This window comes from Coregonus lavaretus (genome assembly GCF_964263955.1).
Source record: "Coregonus lavaretus genome assembly, chromosome: 5".
Lineage (NCBI taxonomy): Eukaryota > Metazoa > Chordata > Actinopteri > Salmoniformes > Salmonidae > Coregonus > Coregonus lavaretus.
In genome coordinates, this window is record NC_139992.1 from 70,095,790 (window position 1) to 70,113,879 (window position 18,090).

The window sequence follows — 18,090 nt, forward strand, 5'->3', positions numbered from 1 at the left end:
AAGCCGAAACCTAAGCAAAAAGGTAGCATTTTCCATCTTATTGATCATTCAGATAGAAATGTATTGTGTAGATTAGAACAAATATGATTCCTTGTCATGGAGAGCAATTGTGTCAGTTCTGTATTTCACATTTCTATCTGCAATGTTCTGAACATGTCAGCCTTCTGATCACACCCCTGATTTGAACACAACAATATTCTAGACCAGGGGTGTCAAACTCATTCTATGGCGGGCCTTGTGTCTGCAGGTTTTTGTTTTTTCCTTTCAATTAAGACCTAGACAACCAGGTGAGGGGAGTTCCTTACTAATTACTGCCCTTAATACATCAATCAAGTCAGAGGGAGGAGCAAAATCCTGCAGACACTTGGCCCTTCGTGGAATGAGTTTGACACATGGTCTAGACTTTGCAGCGCTTGCTCTTTTAGAAGGGTGTGGTTGCTTGGTGAGACGACAACAATAGGGCCATGTGGGCGGGCCTAAGAGAGAGCTCCTTGAGCTGATTGACAGGTGGGAACCCCTAATGAGTGGCTGGTATGTCATTAAACCTAATCAGTCAGTCAGTCTGTCTGTCTGCCATCTTGCACGCATGACATACACATCATCCGCCCACACACACACACACACGCAGGCACAAACAACCACATACACACACACACGCACACACCAGTCACTTCACCACATTATGTGGGCTTCCCGGCATATCGCCGCGGCAGGAGTGTGTGTTTGTGAGGCATGATGATATGAGTGAGTGGCAGGTCTGGTCTGGTGGTGAGTAGAATAGAGAGAGAGAAAGAGAGAGTACAGGATCAGTGCAGTAACTCAACCAGGCAAGCCCATATACTGACACTGTTAAACACAGGGCTCAGACACAAGCAACACAGAACTGGTCTGCCGACGTAATCGTCTGTGGTTTCAACAGGCTACCTGTTGCGACGACCACGAAGATCCCTCTGCTAGCCCCGGCCCGCTAGCACACGCAAACAACAGCCGTGCTTCCTGCTAGCCTGTGCTGTAGCACCAATTCGAACTGCTCTCGGACTCACATATTGCTGTTCACTGGACCTTATGATCACTCAGCTGCACAGCTGATGCCTGCTGGACTGTTCCTTTACACGGTACCCTGTCCTGTTTATCTGTTTAGCCTCAGCCCAAACTTTCATCGCCATTACCAGTTGTTGTCTTAGCTCTCTCGAATAACACATGTGATTGCTTTATGCCTCTTTCCCATGACAATATGCCTTGCCTATTGCTGTTCCAGTTAGTTCTTATTATACAATTTCACTGTAAAGGCCCAAGTCCCTCTCAAACTGCCTCAAATAGCTCCTTTGTTCCACCCCCCATACACGCGGAGACCGGCTCAATCGGTGCCTCCAGTGATGCTATCTCTTTCATTGTTACCCAACGCTTAGGTTTACCTCCACTGTACTTATATCCTTCCATATCCTTGTCTGTACATAATGCCCTGAATCTATTCTACAACGCCCGGAAATCTGCCCCCTTTACTCTCTGTACCCAACGCACTAGAAGACCAGTTCTTAAAGCCTTTAGCCGTATCCTTATTCTAGTCCTCCTCTGTTCCTCTGGTGATGTAGAGGTTAACCCAGGCCCTGCAGCCCCCAGTATCACTCCTACTCCCCAGGAGCTATCATTTGTTGACTTCTGTAACCGTAAAATAATTAGTTTTTTGCATGTTAACATCAGAAGCCTCCTCCCTAAGTTTGAGTTATTCACTGCGTTAGCACACTCCGCCAACCCTGATGTTCTAGCGGTGTCTGAATCCTGGTTTAGGAAGGCCACCAAAAATTCAGAAATGTCGATCCCCAACTACAACATTTTCCGTCTAGATAGAACTGCCAAAGGGGGTGGAGTTGCAATCTACTGTAGAGATAGCCTGCTGAGCTTTATCATACTATCCAGGTCTGTGCCCAAACAGTTTGAGCTCTTACTTCTAAAGATCCACCTTTCAAGAAATAAGTCTCTCACTGTTGCCGCTTGCTACAGACCCCCCTTAGCCCCCAGCTGTGCCCTGGACACCATATGTGAATTGATTGCCCCCCATCTATCCTCAGAGTTCGTACTGCTTGGTGACCTAAACTGGGATATGCTTAACACCCCGGCCATCCTACAATCCAAACTAGATGCCCTCAATCTCACACAAATGATCAAGGAACCTACCAGGTACAACCCTAAATCCGTAAACATGGGCACCCTTATAGATATCATCCTGACTAATTTACCCTCTAAATACACCTCTGCATCTTCAACCAGGATCTCAGCGATCATTGCCTTATTGCCTGTGTCCGTAACGGGTCCGCGGTCAAACGACCACCCCTCATCACTGTCAAACGCTTCCTAAAACACTTTTTTTTAATTGACCTGGCCCAGGTATCCTGGATGGATATCGATCTCATTCCGTCAGTAGAGGATGCCTGGTTGTTCTTTAAAAGTAATTTCCTCTCAATCTTAAATAAGCATGCCCCATTCAAAAGATTCAGAACTAAGAACAGATATAGCCCCTGGTTCTCCTCAGACTTGACTGCCCTTGACCAGCACAAAAACATCCTGTGGCGTACTGCATTAGCATCGAATAGCCCCCGCGATATGCAACTTTTCAGGGAAGTTAGGAACCAATATACACACGCTGTAAGGAAAGCAAAGGCTAGCTTTTTCAAACAGAAATTTGCACCCTGTAGCACTAACTCCAAAAAGTTTTGGGACACTGTAAAGTCCATGGAGAATAAGAGCACCTCCTCCCAGCTGCCCACTGCACCGAGGCTAGGAAACACTATCACCACCGATAAATCTACAATAATCGAGAATTTCAACAAGCATTTTGCTACGGCTGGCCATGCTTTCCACCTGGCTGCCACTACCCCGGTCACCAGCTCTGCACCCTCCGCTGCAACTTGCCAATGACACCCCCCCACCCCCCCCCCCCCGCTTCTCCTTCACACAAATTCAGACAGCCGATGTTCTGAAAGAGCTGCAAAATCTAGACCCCTACAAATCATCTGGGATAGACAATCTGGACCCTTTCTTTCTAAAATTAGCCGCGGAAATTGTCGCAACCCCATTACTAGCCTATTCAACCTCTCTTTTGTAACGTCTGAGATCCCCAGAGATTGGAAAGCTGCCGCGGTCATCCCCCTCTTCAAAGGGGGTGACACTCTAGATCCAAACTGTTACAGACCTATATCCATCCTGCCCTGCCTCCTGCCTTTCGAAAGTTTTTGAAAGCCAAGTTAACAAACAGATCACCGACCATTTCAAATCACACCGTACCTTCTCCGCTATGCAATCCGGTTTCCGAGCTGGTCATGGCTGCACCTCAGCCATGCTCAAGGTCCTAAACGATATTATAACCGCGATCGATAATAGACAGTACTGTGCAGCCGTCTTCATCGACCTGGCCAAGGCTTTCGACTCTGTCAACCACTGCATTCTTATTGGCAGACTAAATAGCCTTGGTTTCTCAAATTACTGCCTCGCCTTGTTCACCAACTACTTCTCAGATAGAGTTCAATGTGTCAAATCGGAGGGCCTGTTGTCTGGACCTATGGCAGTCTCTATGGGGGTGCCACAGGGTTACATTCTTGGGCCGACTCTTTTCTCTGTGTATATCAATGATGTCGCTCTTGCTGCTGGTGATTCTCAGATCCACCTCTATGCAGACGACACCATTTTGTATACATCTGGCCCTTCATTGGACACTGTGTTAACAAACCTCCAAACGAGCTTCAATGCCATACAACACTCCTTCCGTAGCCTCCAACTGCTCTTAAACACAAGTAAAACTAAATGCATGCTCTTCAATCGAACGCTGCTGGCACCCGCCCACCCGACTAGAATCACTACTCTCGACGGGTCTGACCTAGAGTATGTGGACAACTACAAATACCTAGGTGTCTGGTTAGACTGTAAACTCTCCTTCCAGACCCACATTAAGCATCTCCAATCCAAAGTTAAATCCAGAATCAGCTCCTTCACTCATGCTGCCAAACATGCCCTCGTAAAACGGACTATTAATATATCCTACTGATATATCCTACTATCCTACTGATCCTTGACTTCGGCGATGTCATTTACAAAATAGCCTCCAACACTCTACTCAGCAAATTGGATGTAGTCTATCACAGTGCCATCTGTTTTGTCACCAAAGCCCCATATACTACCCACCATTGTGACCTGTACGCTCTTGTTGGCTGGTCCTCACTACATATTCGTCGCCAAACCGACTGGCTACAGGCCATCTATAAATCACTGCTAGACAAATCCCTGCCTTATCTTAGCTCATTGGTCACCATAGCAACACCCACCCGTAGTATGCGCTCCAGCAGGTATATCTCACTGGTCATCCCCAAAGCCAACACCTCCTTTGGCCACCATTCCTTCCAGTTCTCTGCTGCCAATGACTGGAACGAACTGCAAAAATCTCTGAAGCTGGAGACTCTTATCTCCCTCACTAACTTTAAGCATCAGTTGTCAGAGCACCTTACCGGTCACTGCACCTGTACACAGCCCATCTGAAATTAGCCCACCCAACTACCTCATCCCCATATTGTTATTTATTTTGCTCATTTGCACCCCAGTATCTATATATCTCTATCCAGTGTTAATACTAATTGTAATTATTTTGCACTATGGCCTATGTATTGCCTTACCTTCATAACTTGCTACATTTGCACAAACTGTATATATATTTTCTGTTGTATTTTTGACTTTATGTTTTGTTTTACCCCATATGTAACTCTGTGTTGTTGTTTTTATCGCACTGCTTTGCTTTATCTTGGCCAGGTCGCAGTTGTAAATGAGAACTTGTTCTCAACTGGCTTACCTGGTTAAATAAAGGTGAAATAACATTTTTATCCTTGCCTGTGAAGCCCTTTTTTTGCAAAGCAATGATGACGGCACATGTTTCCTTGCAGGTAACCATGGTTAACAGAGGAAGAACAATGATTTCTAGCTCCACCCTCCTTTTAAAGCTTCCAGTCTGTTATTCTAACTCAATCAGCATGACAGAGTGATCTCCAGCATTGTCCTCGTCAACACTCTCACCTGTTTTAACGAGAGAATCACTGACATGATGGCAGTTGGTCCTTTTGTGGCAGGGCTATAATGCAGTGGAAATGTTTTGGGGGGATTAAGTTCATTTTCATGGCAAAGAGGGACTTTACAATTAATTGCAATTCATCTGATCACTCTTCATGACATTCTGGAGTATATGCAAATTGCCATCATCAAAACTGAGGCAGCAGACTTTGTGAAAATTAGTATTTGTGTCATTCTCAAATCTTTTGACCACGACTGTACAGTGTTTCCTCCGGCACATTGGTGCCGCTGGCTTCCGGGTTAAGCGGGCAGTGCGGCTCGGTTGGGTTGTGTTTCGGAGGATGCACGACTCTCGACCTTCACCTCTCCTGTGAAAAAGGGGGTAAAATACAAAAACAAACCAAAAAAAGGATCTGAATACTTGTGTAAAAGTGATATTTCAGTTTTCTATTTTTTATAAATATGCAAACATTTCTAAAAACCTGTTTTGCTTTGTCATTATTGGGTATTGTGTGTAGATCGATGAAAGAAGAACAACATTTACTCCATTTACTTCATTTGTGTGATAGATTTTTTATTAAATCAATTTTAGAATAAGGCTGTAACGTAACAAAATGTGGAAAAAGTCAAGGGATCTGAATACTTTCCGAATGCACTGTATAGATGTCCTAGCCTACCTCTTTCAAGTAATAAATTAAATGCAGTATTAGCCTTATTTTTTGCTAATGAATGATGGGTTATGCATAATAAGCTTCTAACTTATAGCCTCTGTCTCTTGCACTATACGTACGTACCTGTGCTCCGCTGGCCTTTCTCCTTAAAAAACGCTCCTTAGCTCTTGGAGTCCCATGCAGGAAAAGCTAGACCAGAAAAGCTTGCTGGACTTTTTTTTATGCCAATAGACTATTCAAAGAGGGATGCAAGCTCTTATTTGCTGAATGTTAAATACAGCAGCCAATAGAATTCACGGGTAGTTTGTAAGAAGAGCGAACACATGATAGTGGTAGGCTATAGCAGTTATTTATTCAGACCCATAACCATTCAGTCTTCATGAAGAGAAGTGAAAGCCATCTGCATCTAATTATAGTCCTATATTAAGCAAGCATGTCATTAGAATAATGAACATAAGGACAATTAAACATATTTCATTTAACTGTTGAAAGCGAGGAATGAATGAAGCAATAGGTAGGCTATAACATTATAGGAAATATTATAAAAGTTACTGTATACAGTGCATTCAGAAAGTATTCAGACCCCTTGACTTTTTCAACAATTTGTTACGTTACAGCCTTATTCTAAAATTGATTAAATTGTATTTTTTCCTCATCAATACCCATAATGACAAAGCAAAAACAGGTTTTTAGAAATGTTTGAAAAATTATTAAAAATACAAAACTGAAATATCACATTTACATAAGTATTCAGACCCTTTACTCAGTACTTTGTTGAAGAACCTTTGGCAGCAATTACAGCCTCAAGTCTTCTTGGGTATGGCACACCTGTATTTGGGAAGTTTCTCCCATTCTTCTCTGCAGATCCTCTCAAGCTCTGTCAGGTTGGATGGGGAGCATTTCTGCACAGCTATTTTCAGGTCTCTCCAGAGATGTTTGATCGGGTTCAAGTCTGGGCTCTGGCTGGGCCACTCATGGACATTCAGAGACTTGTCCCGAAGCCACTCCTGCATTGTCTTGGCTGTGTGCTTAGGGTCGTTGTCCTGTTGGAAGGTGAACCTTCGCCCCAGTCTGAGCTCCTGAGCACTCTGAAGCAGGTTTTCATCAAGGACCTCTCTGTACTTTGTTCCGTTCATCTTTCCCTCAAACCTGACTAGTCTCCCAGTCCCTGCCGCTGAAAAACATCCCCACAGCATGATGCTGCCACCACAATGCTTCACCGTAGGGATGGTGCCAGGTTTCCTCTAGACGTGACGCTTTGCATTCAGGCCAAGAGTTCAATCTTGGTTTCATCAGACCAGAGAATCTTGTTTCTCATGGTCTGAGAGTCCTTTAGGTGCCTTTTGGCAAACTCCAAGTGGGCTGCCATGTGCCTTTTACTGAGGAGTGGCTTCCATCCGGCCACTCTACCATAAAGGCCTGATTGGTGGAGTGCTGCAGAGATGGTTGTCCTTCTGGAATGTTCTCCCATCTCCACAGAGGAACTCTGGAGCTCTGTCAAAGTGACCACCGGGTTCTTGGTCACCTCCCTGACCAAGGCCCTTTTCCCCCGATTGCTCAGTTTGGCCGGGAGGCCAGCTCTATGAAGAGTCTTGCTGGTTCAAAACTCATTCCATTTACGAATGATGGAGGCCTCTGTGTTCTTGGGGACCTTCAATGCTGCAGAAATGTTTTGGTATCCTTCCCCAGATTTGTGACTTGACACAATTCTGTATCGGAGCTCTACGGACAATTCCTTCAACCTCATGGCTTGGTTTTTGCTCTGACATGCACTGTCAAATGTGGGACCTTATATAGACAGGTGTGTGCCTTTCCATATCATGTCCAATCAATTGAATTTACCACAGGTGGACTCCAATCAAGTTGTAGAAACATCTCAAGGATGATCAATGGAAACAGGATGCATCTAAGCTCAATTTCGAGTCTCATAGCAAAGGGTCTGAATACTTATATTAAAAATAAGGTATTTCAGTTTTTTATTTTTAATACATTTGCAAACATTTCTAAAAACCTGTTTTTGCTTCGTCATTATGGGGTATTGTGTGTAGATTGATGAGGGAAAAAATGTATTCAATCCATTTTAGAATAAGGCTGTAACGTAACAAAATGTGGAAAAACTCAAGGGGTCTGAATACTTTCCAAATGCACTGTATATGAGTCAGTCTACTAATTATTGAAATAGGCCCTATTATATTTCAATATTAAAATCAAATTCGCAAGCTTATACTTGTAACTTTGTAGGTAGCATTTGCTGCACCAGAATTGCATGTTCTCTCCCAACTTTATCATGGTTTGAATGAGGTGCGTAATTCCAGTCCATATAATACAGAATAATACAACACAGTACAGTAATAGTCCACATTAAAAAAGATTAGCCTACTTGAGCATGTTTCATTTATTTACCTAAGAGAGAAAATACCTAGCTACATCTATGGGCTTTTAAGTTTTTATAACATACATAATGTGCAGTAGCCTATACTCTATGTTGGATAACGGCACAATCATTTGGGCTTTTTTGGGCTTGGGCTCATAAAATGTCTTTAATGTAGGGCTCATAAAACATATTTAATGTATGGCTCATCAGAATCAGGTAGCATCAGGCTTGAATTTTTAATCAAAGCTCTAATCAAACCAGACATAGGCCTATGTATATGCTTTATATGCTTTTGAATTACACTTCTGATTTTGGCGGGAAATACCAGGTTACCAAAGAGAAAAGTTTTTTTTTTCTCAGGATGGAACATTTGTAAAATGCCGGGAAAATATTCAACCCTAGTGTACATCAAGTTCCACGAGTTAAGTAAATTATACAAGAGACAATTACATTCCGCCATAAAACATGAATTGATTGTGTAATTTTAACAAAATACTGCATATTCGAGCAAAACTTAAGGGTAGCCAAAATATTTTTGCAGAGTGTAGGTTATTATTCTATGTACAGTATGGCCATCTAATTTCATCGCTGTGCGTTTTCCACCACAAGTCAGAGAAGATTTAGCCTGCGGCATCGGAGGACGAATATAATGTTATTCATGCACTAGGAAAGCACAAGAGATGTTGACTGTTCTAATCATCCCCCAACCCTCTCTGTCACCTCACACTTGTCCTCTCCTCTCTCTCGTGCTCCATCATTCCAACATCTTCCCTTCCTGCCCCCACCCCTTTCTCTGTCTTCATCTCCATCCTCATTGTTTTCTTTCCCACACCCTTTTCCCCTCTCCCCCTTTTCTTAGCCTCTTTGCTTCATTCTTGCCCAGCCCCACTATGCCTCTTTTTCCTCACACATATTGCTCTTCTTCACGCTCTTTCTGATTTTCTCTCTCACACATACACAGTACACGCATATACATTCCTCTCACACATATCTCTCTTTCTCTCATTTACTCTCTCTCTCTCTCACACAAACACACTTATCATCATCACCAGCCCTTCACTCTGATCAACACAGACCACCATCCTGGAGGATTGTGGGTAAAGAGGCTAAAGAGGGGTGTCCATTGTTTTGGCACCTGTTTCCCCTCCCATTGTCACAATGCTCCAAACTGTCATTAAAGCGTTCTCATTGCGGCAGCAGAAGAGCTAATTCACCCATTTATATTTATATATGCAAAACCCCTCACCAGCCATTAAAACAATGCCCAATGAAATTGAATCACCTTGGTAATTTGTTGCTGTTCCCCAAACCCCAAGACGGATGTGGATCTCGACCTCGATTTAGTCACGCACCACTGGGCATTAGGAAATAACAATAACATCCCGAGCTGATAACTTTGATGAAATAGACCCTCGTCTTTGCAATGGAGAAGAGGTGAGAAGGTGAGGAAGGGTGTGTGTGTGTGTGTGTGTGTGTGTGTGTGTGTGTGTGTGTGCGTGCGTGCGTGCGTGCGTGCGTGCGTGCGTGCGTGCGTGCGTGCGTGCGTGCGTGTGCAGGTGGAAGGTCTCTACTTCCATTGGTATGTGTATGTGGATTTTCACACGTGCGTTTGTGTGCGTGTTTGCCCAAGTATGTACCTCAGTGTGTGGCTCCTGCATCTGAACCTGCATGAGTAATGAAGCAAATCCTAATGAGGAAGAATGGAGGTGTGGTGGGGACCACCTAGCATAGGTGGAATGGAAAAGAAGGATGGAGGAAGGATTCACTGATCTTGAGGAAGCCTGTTGGCTCCTTGGAGGTCCATTAAGGTGAACTGGTTGGGCTCTAATGATGTCAGACTGATACCCATGACAAAGGTAGAGAAAGAGTATAATGATGAGGTATAGCCATGGCAACGAGGTGAGTGACAGCTCCACACCCAGCGCTGACAGCATGAGGTGACCGGGCCTATGAGTTAACAAGCGTTTGATATGGTGTCAGTCTGTGTAATTGACACCTACCTGGGACTGAAGCATCCTCCACACTTTGTGGTCAGTTAGGGCCAAAATAGAGGAAGACAAGGGTGCTGAGGTTAACCTAAACTAGAGCTTTAAAGCTGCAATATGTAACTTTATGGGCAACCTGACCAAATGCACATAGAAATGTGAGTTATAGATCTGTCATTCTCATTGACAGCAAGTCTAAGAAGTGGTAGATATGTTCTATGTGCACTATTTCTATACTTCCCGTTCTTAAGTTTTGTTTTTGCGTCTTTTACTTTCGGTTTTGTACACCAGCTTCAAACAGCTGAAAATATTATGTTTTTGGGTAATGAAAATATATTTCACAGTGGTTTAGATGGTACAATGATTCTCTACACTATGCATTGCTTGTTTTGTGACATAATCTTAAATTAGGCAAACTATTAGAATTTTAGCAAACAGGAAATGGCGGAGCATTTCTGCACATTGCACCTTTAACCAAACTAAAGCACCTGCTTTAGTTTACTTCCCTCTCAAGCACAGAGAGGGTATCATACACACACACACACACACACACACACACACATACACACACACACACACACACATAAACGTGAAGCAGAGGTGTCATAGATGTCTAATGAAAGGGGAATCTGTTCCGTAACTCGCTCCTCACTCAGAAGAGATGAGAGCTCTGTTAGTGGTTAGTGTTAGCGGTTAGCGTTAGCGACACAGAGAGACTTCCACTGATTAAAGCCACCGTGTCGCTAGCAGAAGGCTCAGCCACTCGCTAATGGGAGCCAGAACAGGGAACACTTCTCGTTGACTGTACAATAGTGTTAGTATCAAAAGGAAATTCACTCGATCCCAGCCAATTACTGGAGACTCTTGGTGTGCAAGCCTGAAAAGGAGTTCCATGATGTCAAACAGTTGTGAGACTGACTGAAGTCATATGATTAACAGCTAAGAGATACGAGAGGAGAAAATGTGACTTTCGAATGAAACGTGTTTCCAAATAACAGAGAAAAGAGGAAGCAAAATAACCAAGTCATAAAAGTGACAGAAAGGAAACAGAAAGAAGGGCAAAAGAGACAAATAAGTGAGTGGGAGGAGTGTGGGAAGGAGAGTAGTGAGGAACAAGAAAATCTGAAAAGTGGTTTGTTCTATTCCTCCTTTCTGTAATATCCACCAAACACATCCACTAAAAACTGATCCGAGGGGTGGGGCCATACATGTGCACAATCAGCAGACAAGCTGGCTGAGGGACATTTAGGCGAAGAGGAGGGAACGGCCAGCTGTGTTTGTAAGCAAAGACACAGGGTTAGTTTCAGGGCTGAGAAGGTGTTGTCTACAGCAAAACACCTAGCCTGTTGTCATGGCAACAGCACAGGTCACCACCACCCAGGGCTTGGCGAGGAAGTCCCCACCGTGAATCATACAGAGAGCTGTACTGTGCAAAAAACTAGTATTGGTTTTGTCTATAGGTTAGTTATCCCGAGGGCTAACACTAAGCAAACTATTTCTTCATAATAGCATGACGACTACAATTACTTTCTTACAGGTGAATAATTATTTACAGGGAAGAGAAACATGTGTGTACAGGTCTGGGTATCGCTAGAAATATGACACACTATTTACACCAATCCACACCAATCCAATGATTTTAAATCAAGGAGTAGTTAAGGAGAACACACTTCAGGGAGAGAATAAGAATTGGGCCGCATTGTTTCTGTGTTTGTCCTGTGGTACAGTACAGAAGTAATGAACACTGACGCTTGAGGTGTCTGAGGTGTCTCCTGGGCTGGGAATACTGTATTAGGGACTGGATCTTCACATGGTAATAGGGTTCAATTACAGACATACACAGAGCTTCAGCCTCTTCTCCTATGATGATCCAGAGACCTTCCTCGAGTTAAAACCGTATTAAAGCATCGCAATGCCTCGTCGCCCCTCCACAGCCCTCTGTGGTCCCCTGCTTGAAAGAGAAGAGATGTAAAGGAAACGTTAAATCAAAAACAACTGAAAGTTTGGCAATCAAAGAGCGTGCCGCACAGAGAAGATGATGATGGACCACCGTGACAGAGGGACGATTGGAGGCTTGGAGATTTGATTTGTTTTCTCATTTTGTTTTATTTTGTTTTTGCTAGTTTTTTTCTCCATGTCATCCTCCTCCTCCGTTACAGTTTTTGATCAACATTTAAGGGAAACCCCACACAAGCATAAGAAAATTTGAATGATATACTGTACAGTAAGAGCATGCCAGAGAGCATGGCTATTGCACAGTTATATAGACATAGAGTAGTGAATGGATTGTGATATATTGCACACAGCATAGTAATCCAGGATGTGCAGTTATTAACCTCGAACAGTTGCCGATTTATGGAGATTTTGACCTGGACACAGGAATCTATTTGGTGTTCGTGTCCCGGGCAGTAGCAATGGTGACATATGTAGCTAGACGAAGGACAGTGGCTGGGTTAGAATACTCCAGCCGCTACTGTAGACTTGGCTCAGGCAGGACAGTGGCTGGTCTGGTCTGCACTAGGCTGTTGAGTTGTTGGGCCTATTCCAGAGAGCCAGTGTCCCCCGCTGAGAGCCGAGAGGCCCCCTTAATCACAGCCCCGCTATGACATCATCACCCCTAGCTAACACACAATGGACCACCCTGTACAGGGAGCAGAGCAGAGGACCACACCTATACAGCCGTGTGTGTGTGTGTGTGTGTGTGTGTGTGTGTGTGTGTGTGTGTGTGTGTGTGTGTGTGTGTGTGTGTGTGTGTGTGTGTGTGTGTGTGTGTGTGTGTGTGTGTGAGCGTGCGTGCGTGCGTGCGTGCGTGCGTGCGTGCGTGCGTGCGTGCGTGCGTGCGTGCGTGCGTGCGTGCGTGCGTGCGTGCGTGCGTGGCTACTGACATATACAGGGATACTACCGCATTCTAACATTACAGTATATGGAAATATTGGCCTACACAGAAACATACTCAAGACAATGAAAATAAACATGCACACACAGCAACTCACACATTTACATTTACATTTACATCATTTAGCAGACACTCTTATCCAGAGCGACTTACTAATTGGTGCATTCAACTTATGATAGCCAGTGGGAACTTGGGAAGGTTGAACACCAGACGGGCTGCAGCGTTCTAGTTAGTTTTAGGGGTTTAATGGCACAGGCAGGGAGCCCAGCCAACAGCGAGTTGCAGTAATCCAGATGGGAGATGACAAGTGCCTGGATTAGGACCTGTGCCGCTTTCTGTGTAAGGTAGGGTCGTACTCTGCGAATGTTGTAGAGCATGAACCTGCAGGATCGGGTCACCGCTTTGATGTTAGCGGAGAACGACAGGGTGTTGTCCAAGGTCACGCCAAGGTTCTTTGCACTCTGGGAGGAGGACACAATGGAGTTGTCAACCGTGACGGCGAGATCATGGAGTGGGCAGTCCAACCCCGGGAGGAAGAGCAGCTCCGTCTTGCCGAGGTTCAGCTTGAGGTGGTGATCCGACATCCACACTGATATGTCTGCCAGACATGCAGAGATGCGATTCGCCACCTGGTTATCAGAAGGGGGAAAGGAGAAAATGAATTGTGTGTCGTCTGCGTAGCAATGATAGGAGAGACCATGTGAGGATATGACAGAGCCAAGTGACTTGGTGTATAGAGAGAATAGGAGAGGGCCTAGAACTGAGCCCTGGGGGACACCAGTGGTGAGAGCACGTGGTGTGGAGACAGATTCTCGCCACGCCACCTGGTAGGAGCGACCTGTCAGGTAGGACGCAATCCAAGAGTGAGCAGCGCCGGAGATGCCCAACTCGGAGAGGGTGGAAAGGAGGATCTGATGGTTCACAGTATCAAAGGCAGTGGATAGGTCTAGAAGGATAAGAGCAGAGGAGAGAGTTAGCTTTAGCAGTGCGGAGAGCCTCCGTGACACAGAGAAGAGCAGTCTCAGTTGAATGACCAGTCTTGAAACCTGACTGGTTTGGAACAAGAAGGTAATTCTGAGAGAGATAGCAGGAGAGTTGGCTAGAGACGGCACGCTCAAGAGGTTTGGAGAGAAAAGAAAGAAGGGATACTGGTCTGTAGTTGTTGACATCGGAGGGATCGAGTGTAGGTTTCTTGAGGAGGGGTGCAACTCTCGCTCTCTTGAAGACGGAAGGGACATAGCCAGCGGTCAAAGATGAGTTGATGAGCGAGGTGAGGTAAGGGAGAAGGTCTCCGGAAATGGTCTGGAGAAGAGAGGAGGGGATAGGGTCAAGCGGGCACCGTCACAAGTCGCAAGATTTCATCTGGAGAGAGAGGGGAGAAAGAAGTCAAAGCATAGGGTAGGGCAGTGTGAGCAGGACCAGCTGTGTCATTTGACTTAATAAATGAGGATCGGATGTCGTCAACCTTCTTTTCAAAATGGTTGACGAAGTCATCCACAGAGAGGGAGGAGGGAGGGGGAGGAGGAGGAGGATTCAGCAGGGAGGAAAAGGTGGCAAAGAGCTTCCTAGGGTTAGAGGCAGAGGCTTGACATTTAGAGTGGTAGAAAGTGGCTTTAGCAGAGAAAACAGAGGAAGAGAATGTAGAGAGGAGGGAGTGAAAAGATGACAGATCCGCAGGGAGTCTAGTTTTCCTCCATTTCCGCTCGGCTGCCCGGAGCCCTCTTCTGTGAGCTCGCAATGAGTCGTCAAGCCACGGAGCAGGAGGGGAGGATCGAGCCGGCCGGGAGGATAGGGGACATAAAGAGTCAAAAGATGCAGAAAGGGAGGAGGGTTGAGGAGGCAGAATCAGGAGATCGGAGGGAGAAGGATTTAGCAGAGGGAAGAGATGATAGGATGGAAGAGGAGAGAGTAGCGGGAGAGAGAGAGCGAAGGTTGCGACGGCACATTACCATCTGAGTAGGGGCAGAGTGAGTAGTGTTGGAGGAGAGTGAGAGAGAAAAGGATACAAAGTAGTGGTCGGAGACTTGGAGGGGAGTTGCTGTGAGATTAGTAGAAGAACAGCATCTAGTAAAGATGAGGTCATGCGTATTGCCTGCCTTGTGAGTAGGGGGGGGGGCGGTGAGAGGGTGAGGTCAAAAGAGGAAAGGAGTGGAAAGAAGGAGGCAGAGAGAAATTAGTCAAAGGCAGACGTAGGGAGGTTAAAGTCACCCAGAACTGTGAGGGGTGAGCCATCCTCAGGAAAGGAACTTATCATGGCGTCAAGCTCATTGATGAACTCTCCAAAGGAACCTGGAGGGCAATAAATGACAAGGATGTTAAGCTTGAATGGGCTAGTGACTGTGACAGCATGGAATTCAAATGAGGAGATAGACAGATGGGTCAGGGGAAAAAGAGAGAATGTCCACTTGGGAGAGATGAGGATTCTTGTGCCACCGCCGCGCTGACCAGATGCTCTCGGGGTATGCGAGAACACATGATCAGACGAGGAAAGAGCAGTAGGAGTAGCAGTGTTTTCTGTGGTAATCCATGTTTCCGTCAGCGCCAAGAAGTCGAGGGACTGAAGGGTAGCATAGGCTGAGATGAACTCTGCCTTGTTGGCCGCAGAACGGAAGTTCCAGCGGCTGCTGGAGACCTGGAACTCCACGTGGGTCGTGCGCGCAGGGACCACCAGATTAGAGTGGCAGCAGCCACACGGTGTGAAGCGTTTGTATGGCCTGTGCAGAGAGGAGAGAACAGGGATAGACAGACACATAGTTGACAGGCTACAGAAAAAGGCTACAATAATGCAAAGGAGATCGGAATGAAATGAACTAAACATCTGGGAAAGTGAGAGAGCGGGGCCTCCCTCATGTTTCACTGAAACACTCAAATATAACTCTCCCAACTTCCACTTTAGAAATTATAATTGTTGTAAACTACAGCGGTTCAATGTTTTCTAGGAATAGACTCTAACTTAGTTTATTCAGCTAGCTAACTTGGTACAGTATTCTTCCGTGAAAACCGTCCAGGGCACCGAATCCTATGACGCCATAGCCAACTAGCATGCCAGCCTCCAATAACACGGTTTAGCACCAATACTCGGTTACAACAAACCACCAGTGTGTTAACACGCCAAACAGATAATTTGTGTCCGTGTCTAACTTTGTGTAAAATTTTGGGTTAGTTTTGCTATGAGGCAGCACACAGACACACAACATAGAGAAACACATTACTTTTTTCCTAGCGACTACACTTGACTATGTAATTGTCTCATTGCTTATATTAGTATTAACAGACCATATTGTAACCACAAGTCTTGCATAGTGTGATGTCCTGTAGAGATCCACATGTTCATAAACTCCATCTATTTCAGACATAAATACAGACAGACGGCATGTCCATAGGAAAAACATTTTATTGAAAAACATTTTCAGTTTGTAACAGACTGGTGGAATGTGTGTCATTTTTCCTCACTTTCATTTCTTTCGTTTTTTGAATGTTTAACCATTTCAACGGCCTGGCCATCTCAAACTGCAAGGGGAGGGGCTACAGATACGGCCACCTGGAAACCTATCAAAACAGACTAAAGAAACCAGGGAGACAAATGAACAACGCAATCATAATACTGTGTTACTTAAAAACTGGACAGAAATCAAATCAAAAACAGAACAAAAAAAACTAATTCAATAAATATTTATGGTACACACTTATGGCACGAATATGCAGCAGTCGGTTTGGCAACTTTTTCTAATTTTTTTTAAAAACCAAATTTCCATGGAAACAGTGCAAAGGGGGAGGGAGTGGGAGGACACAGGGCTTTCCAATGAGCGCTAGCTAAAATACATAGCAAAAAATGTAAATTTTATACAAAACATCTTACTTTAAGAGTTTATAAAAAAAAAAAAATGTTTTATTGGGATCTTGTCAATATTTACATAAGCTATTTACCAAAAAAAGTAGTATGCTCTGTTTTACTGAAGTGTATTCCGTTTTTTCTGTATATATTTTTTTCATTTACTTTCCTAAAAAGGTGAATAAGGCTATCGTAACAACCCAGGATCCATTTACAATACAAACATTAATGTATTTACAGTTTCTTACCTACAGAAGAACGGTGCAAAATTACTGAGTCAGGTGACCAAGGGCTGACCAATACGAGCAAGGCATTTTACAGTAGCCTGAAGTACTTCTCCTAGCCAGCTTACTAACATTCTCTCAACATTGCTGTAATATTTCATCCATATAACCGAGACAGAAAATCTACCCTAGCAATGTTAGGAGGATATCAGTTATACGTTAGCTAGGATAAGGACATCAGATTCAAAGAAACTAATAAGATTGTCATATTCTGCCGCAGTCAGACAGCAACTAAACAGCAATTTGTTTGTGATTCCTAGTGTTTTTCGCTATTTCTTAAATAACTGTCCAGGTGCATTTCATTTTGAAAATGTTTCTTTTTTCACAGTTTACCTTGTAACTACGGCACACAGTAAAAAAAAATCACACAAAAAATAAGGGTTAAAATAATACTACAAATGAAAAACCTAACAGCAAGCTTGTGTGACGTTCTTTGCTAGTTTTGTTTTTGTTTTGTTTGTTGTTACATCTCTCAGTGGTTTAAGAACACTTTCCATAGGTGTAGGTTTTTCTCAATTCTTAAAAAAATAAAGAAAAATTGCATATTGCAGATTTTGTAGCCTCTTAGAGGCACAAACCTTGTATCATACAAGGCTTGGCTTTTTCGGTGAAATTTGATGTTCTTAATGATCTAATGAGAATGTTGGTAGTGAGCAGATACATGTTTGGGGCGTGTTCTAAGTCACAATCTAGTTCTCATTTTCTTTAGTCAGTGTTTTCACGTGTGTGAATAAACAGGCAAATAGCTGTTTCACTGGACTTCCTCAAGAGGAGGTACACACACACTCACTCTCAAACACAGAGAAAACACTACCACGTGGTAGTGTGGGGGAAGGGGGGACAGGGTAATCGTGGGAATCTTCCCATGGTCCTTTGGGAGGTGCTACATTGGAGTGTGGGATATACTGCTGGTCTGCCTCGTGCACCCAGTTATGCTATTTTGGGTCCAACATTCCTCCTCTCCCCTTTGGGGCTCGTGTCCAGGCTCCCCTCCCTATC